The following is a 7,022-nucleotide window of genomic DNA, read 5'->3' as shown; positions in this document are numbered from 1 at the left end:
GTTAATGTGAGCCATTACCAGACTTTCAAAGCACTTCATGGCTATGGACGTGAGTGCTACGGGTCTGTAGTCATTTAGACAAATTAGTATAGTGCTCCTGGGCACAGGGACTATGGTGGTCTGCTTGAAACATGTTGGTATTAAAGACTCAATCAGGGACATGTTCAAAATGTCAGTGAAGACACCTGCCAGTTGATCAGCACATGCTCGGAGCACACGTYCCCTCAATGGGGATAGCTGACTACACTGGCAGACTTCACTAAGCAGGCTGGCCTTCACCCTTTGTCATTGTGGAGCTAGAGGAGTTAGAGCCCTGTCTATGTTGGTAGATAAGATGAGAGCACCCCTCCAGCTAGGACGGAGTCCGTCACTCCTCAGCAGGCCAGGCTTGGTCYTGTTTGTGGGGGAGTCCCAGAAAGAGGGCCAATTATCTACAAATTCTATCTTTTGGGAGGGGCAGAAAACAATTTTCAACCAGCGATTGAGTTGTGAGACTCTGCTGTGGAGCTCATCACTCCCCTGAACTGGGAGGGGGCTAGAGACAATTACTCAATGCCGACACATTGTTCTTGATAATTTACAGGCTGAAGCTATGTTGCGCTTGGTGACCTCAAATCAAATTGTATTGGTCACATACACATGGTTAGCAGATGTTAATGTGTGTGTATCGAAATGCTTGTGCTTCTAGTTCCRAACAGTGTAAGTAATATCTAACAAGTAATCTAACAATTCCACAAGAACTGCCTAAAACACACAAATCTAAAGGGWTGGAAAAATAATATGTACATATAAATATATGACCAACCGGCATAGGCAAGATGCAATAGATGGAGTAAAATACAGTATATACATATGAGATGTGTAATGTAAGATACGTATGTACGTAAACATTATTAAATTAGCATTATTTAAAGTGACTAGTGATCCATTTAATTAAAGTGACTAATGTTTCGAGTCTGTATGCAGGCATCAGCCACTCTGTGTTAGTGATGGCTGTTTAACAGTCTGATGGACTTGAGATAGAAGCTGTTTTTCAGTCTCTCAGTACCAGCTTTGATGCACCTGTACTGACCTCGCTTTCTGGATGATAGCGGGGTGAACAGGCAGTGGCTCGGGTGGTTGTTGTCCTTGATGATATTTTTGTCTTTCCTGTGACGTCGGGTGTTGTAGGTGTCCTGGAGGGCAGGTAGTTTGCCCCCGGTGATGCGTTGTGCAGACCGCACCACCCTCTGAAGAGTCTTGCGGGTGTGGGCGGWGCAGTTGCCGTACCAGGTGATACAGCCCGATAGGATGCTCTCAATTGTGCATCTGTAAAAGTTTGTGAGGGTTCTAGGTGACAAGCCAAATTTCTTCAGCCTCCTGAGGTTGTTCTCTGAGGCTGCCCGGAACATTTCCCAGTTCTCGTGATCAAAACAATCTTGAAACGTGGATTCCGATTAGTCAGACCAGCATCGAAAGGTTCTTGTCGTGGCTACATCCTGTTTGAGTTTCTGCCTATAGGACGGTAGGAGCAAAATGGAGTCATGGTTGGATTTGCCGAAGGGAGGGCAGGGGAGGGCTTTGTATGCATCGCACAAGTTAGAGTAGCAGGGATCCAGTGTATTACAGTGTGCTACAATCAATATGCTGATAGAATTTAGGTAGCCTTGTTCTCATTTTTGCTTTGTTAAAATCCCCAGCTACAATAAAYGCAGCCTCAGGATATATGGTTTCCAGTTTACATAGAGTCCAGTGAAGTTCCTTGAGGTATCCACGAAGTTCTGTCGTGGTATCTGCTTGTGGAGGGATATACACGGCTGTGACAATAACCGACGAGAATTCTCTTGGGAGATAATATGGTCGACATTTGATTGTATGGAATTCTAGGTCAGTTGAACAAAAGGACTTGAGTTCCTGTTTGTTGTTATGATTACACCATGAGTTGTTAATCATGAAACATACACCCCCGCCCTTCTTACCAGAGAGATGTTTGTTTCTGTTGGAGCGACACATGAAGAATCCAGGTGGCTGTACCGACTCCGACAACATATCCCGAGAGAGCCATGTTTCCGTGAAACAGAGAATGTTACAATCTCTGATGACTCTCTGGAAGACGTTGTTTTTGTTACAATCTCTTCCGCGGCAACGTTGTTTTGGGTCGGCCTCTGGGATTAGAATCATTGTCCTGGGTGGTGGAGTGAACAAAATATCCGCCTTGGGAAAGACGTATTCCTAGTCGTTATGTTGGTAAGTTGACGTCGCTCTTATATCCAATAGTTATTCCTGGCTGTAAGTAATAACACTTAAGATTTTCTGGGCTAACAATGTAACAATTAATACATAAAAAAAGAAATACTGCATAGTTTCCTTAGGACTCGAAGTGAGGAGACTATCTCTGTCGGCGCCATCTTGCTCAATCTTGCTAAATAAAACCTCTGACTGTTTCGTCCTAACGTCGTTGGTGCCAACGTGGATAACAATATCCCTATACTCTCTACAATCGCCAGTTTTAGCTTTACCCAGAACCCTTTTCAGATTAGCCTTAACGTCGGTAGCCCTGCCCCCAGGTAAACAGTGTATGATCGCTGGATGATTCTTTTTAAGTCTAATACTGTGGATAATGGAGTCGCCAATGACTAGGGTTTTCAATTTGTCAGAGCTAACGGTGGGAGTCTTCGGTGGCTCAGACCCTGTAACGGATGGAGGAGAAACCGGAGAAGGCTTGGCCTCTGATTCCGTCTCGTTGCTTAAATGGGGAGAACTGGTTGAACGTTTATCAGCTGAATGAGCGACACCAGTTGAGCATGCCGACAACATTTCCCTCCAGAAGCCTCGTTTTTCCCCAACCTCAAACCTACTGTACCACATTGTGTCTTGTTTTTCCCCAACCTCAAACCTACTGTACCACATTGTGTCTTGTTTTCCCCCAACCTCAAACCTACTGTACCACATTGTGTCTTGTTTTCCCCCAACCTCAAACCTACTGTACCACATTGTGTCTTGTTTTTCCCCAACCTCAAACCTACTGTACCACATTGTGTCTTGTTTTTCCCAACCTCAAACCTACCAGGTCTTTCTCACGTTGAGAGTATGGCATGCAACATCCTGGTTTCGCTTATAGATACAAGTAGATCACTTTAACAACTTCCTTCTCATGATGTAATAATTGATCACTCATCCTTGTTGATCATCCATTTGGATAGCATCACAAGCCAATGTCCTCATGGCCTCCTTCCAGGGTTGGGGAGTCTCTGATTACATGTAACTGTATGCATTACATTTAGAAAGAAGGCTACCCAACCTGGAGTACTTACATGTGGGACCTACCCATTTTTTGGGAGACTTGTCATTTCATCTCTGCCTATTCTCCCGGGCTGTGCCCAAATGGTACCATATTCCCAAATAGTGCACTATTTTGGACCAGACCCTGTGAGCCCTACTGACACTATGAGCCCTACTGACCCTATGAGCCCTACTGACCCTATGAGCCCACTGACCCTATGAGCCCTACTGACACTATGAGCCCTACTGACACTATGAGCCCTACTGACACAATGAGCCCTATGAGCCCTAATGACACTATGAGCCCTATGAGACCTACTGACCCTATGAGCCCTATGAGACCTATGAGGCCTAATGACCCTATGAGACCTATGAGGCCTAATGGCCCTATGAGCCCTATGAGCCCTAATGACACTATGAGCACTATGAGCCCTACTGACACTATGAGCACTATGAGCCCTACTGACCCTATGAGCACTATGAACCATGAGGCCTAATGACCCTATGAGACCTATGAGGCCTAATGGCCTATGAGCCCTATGAGCCTAATGACCCTATGAGCCCTATAGCCTATGAGCCAACTATGAGCCCTATGAAGCCTAATGACACTATGAGCCCTATGAGCCCTAATGACACTATGAGCCCTACAGACACTATGAGCCCTAATGCCCTATGAGCCCACTGACACTATGAGCCCTATGAATCCTAATGACCCTATGAGACCTATGAGGCCTAATGACCCTATGAGACCTATGAGGCCTAATGGCCCTATGAGCCCTAATGACCTATGAGCCCTAATGACCCTATGAGACCTATGAGGCCTAATGACCCTATGAGACCTATGAGGCCTAATGACCACATGAGCCCTAATGAACCCTATGAGCCCTAATGACCCTATGAGCCCTAATGACACTATGAACCCTATTGCCCTATGAGCCCTAATGACACTATGAGCCCTACAGACACTATGAGCCCTAATGCCCTATGAGCCCTACTGACACTATGAGCCCTATGAATCCTAATGACCCTTGAGCCCTATGAGCCTAATGCACTATGAATGACACTATGAGCCCTAATGACCTATGAGCCCTAATGACACTATATGAGCTCCTAATGACACTATGAGCCCTATGAGCCCTAATGACACTATGAGCCCTATGACCCTAATGACACTATGAGCCCTATGAGCCCTAATGACACTATGAGCCCTATGAGCCTAATGACACTATGAGCCCTATGAGCCCTACTGCGCACTATGAGCCCTATGAGGCCCTACTGACCCTATGAGCCCTATGAGACCTATGAGGCCTAATGACCCTATGAGACCTATGAGGCCTAATGGCCTATGAGCCCTAATGCCTATGAGCCCTAATGACCCTATGAGCCCTATGAGCCCTACTGACCCTAGAGCCCTATGAGGCCTAATGACCTATGAGACCTATGAGGCCTAATGGCCTATGAGCCTAATGACCCTATGAGCCCTAATGACCACTTGAGCCCTACTGACACTATGAGCCCTAATGACACTATGAGCCCTACTGACCCTATGAGCCCTAATGACACTATGAGCCCTACAGACACTATGAGCCCCATGGCCCTATGAGCCCTACTGACACTATGAGCCCTATGAATCCTAATGACCTATGAGACCTATGAGGCTAATGACCTATGAGACCTATGAGGCCTAATGCCCTATAGCCCTAATGACCCTATGGACCTATTGAGCCTATGACCCTATGAGACCTATGAGCCTATGAGACCTATGAGCCCTACTGACCCTATGAGCCCTACTGACACTATGAGCCCTACTGGCCCTATGAGCCCTACTGACACTATGAGCCCTATGAATCCTAATGACCCTATGAGCCCTATGAGCCCTAATGACACTATGAGCCCTAATGACCCTATGAGCCCTAATGCCCTATGAGCCCTACTGACACTATGAGCCCTATGAATCCTAATGACCCTATGAGCCCTATGAGCCCTAATGACACTATGAGCCCTAATGACACTAGAGCCCTAATGGACCCTATGAGCTAATGACACTATGAGCCCTATGAGCCCTAATGACACTATGAGCCCTATGAGCCCTAATGACACTATGAGCGCCTAATGACACTATGAGCCCTATGAGCCCTAATGACACTATGAGCCCTATGAGCCCTAATACACTATGAGCCCTATGAGCCCTATGCACTATGAGCCCTATGAGCCCTACGACCTATGAGCCCTATGAGACCTATATGAGGCCTAATGACCCTATGAGCCTATGAGGCCTAATGACCATATGACCTAATGACCCTATGAGCCCTAATGACCCTATGAGCCCTAATGACACTATGAACCCTATTGGCCCTATGAGCCCTAATGACACTATGAGCCCTACAGACACTATGAGCCCTAATGGCCCTATGAGCCCTACTGACACTATGAGCCCTATAATCCTAATGACCCTATGGCCCTATGAGCCCTAATGACACTAGCCTAATGACACTATGAGCCTATGACCCTATGAGCCCTAATGACACTATGAGCCCTATGAGCCCTAATGACACTATGAGCCCTATGAGCCCTAATGACACTATGAGCCTATGAGCCTAATGACACTATGAGCCCTATGAGCCTATGACACTATGAGCCCTATGAGCCCTAATGACACTATGAGCCCTATGAGCCTACTGCACTATGAGCCCTATGAGCCCTACTGACCCTATGAGCCCTATGAGACCTATGAGGCCTATGACCCTATGAGACCTATGAGGCCTAATGGCCCTATGAGCCCTAATGACCCTATGAGCCCTAATGACCCTATGAGCCATATGAGCCCTACTGACCCTATGAGCCCTATGAGGCCTAATGACTATGAGACCTATGAGGCCTAATGGCCCTATGAGCCCTAATGACCCTATGAGCCCTAATGACCACCATATGAGCCCTACTGACCTATGAGCCCTATGAGCCTATGACTAGACCTATGAGCCTAATGCCCTGAGCCCATGACCCTATGAGCCCTAATGACACTATGAGCTACAGACACTATGAGCCCTAATGGCCCTATGAGCCCTACTGACACTATGAGCCCTATGAATCCTAATGACCCTATGAGACCTATGAGGCCTAATGACCCTATGAGACCTATGAGGCCTAATGGCCCTATGAGCCCTATGAGACCTATGAGCCCTAATGACCCTATGAAGACCTATGAGCCCTATGAGACCTATGAGCCCTACTGACACTATGAGCCCTACTGACACTATGAGCCCTACTGGCCCTATGAGCCCTACTGACACTATGAGCCCTATGAATCCTAATGACCCTATGAGCCCTATGAGCCTAATGACACTATGAGCCCTAATGACCCTATGAGCCCTAATGACACTATGAGCCCTACTGACACTATGAGCCCTACTGACACTATGGCCCTATGAATCCTAATGACCCTATGATATGAGCCCTAATGACACTATAGCCTAATGACCTATAGCCCTAATGACCCTATGAGCCCTAATGACACTATGAGCCCTACTGACACTATGAGCCCTACTGACCCTATGAGCCCTAATGGTCCTACTGACACTATGAGCCCTACTGACCCTATGAGCCCTATGACCTATGAGCCCTATGAGACCTATGAGCCCTACTGACACTAGAGCCCTACTGACCCTATGGCCCTACTGACCCTATGAGCCCTACTGACCCTATGAAGCTAAATAAACTAGGAAGTCTGCAGCTAGTCTGATCAATGAGATAATTCTCCTCTT

This window comes from Salvelinus sp. IW2-2015, unplaced genomic scaffold (genome assembly GCF_002910315.2).
Source record: "Salvelinus sp. IW2-2015 unplaced genomic scaffold, ASM291031v2 Un_scaffold2260, whole genome shotgun sequence".
Classification (NCBI taxonomy): domain Eukaryota; kingdom Metazoa; phylum Chordata; class Actinopteri; order Salmoniformes; family Salmonidae; genus Salvelinus; species Salvelinus sp. IW2-2015.
The sequence above is the reverse complement of the archived record's forward strand: the minus strand, read 5'-3'. Positions refer to the sequence as shown.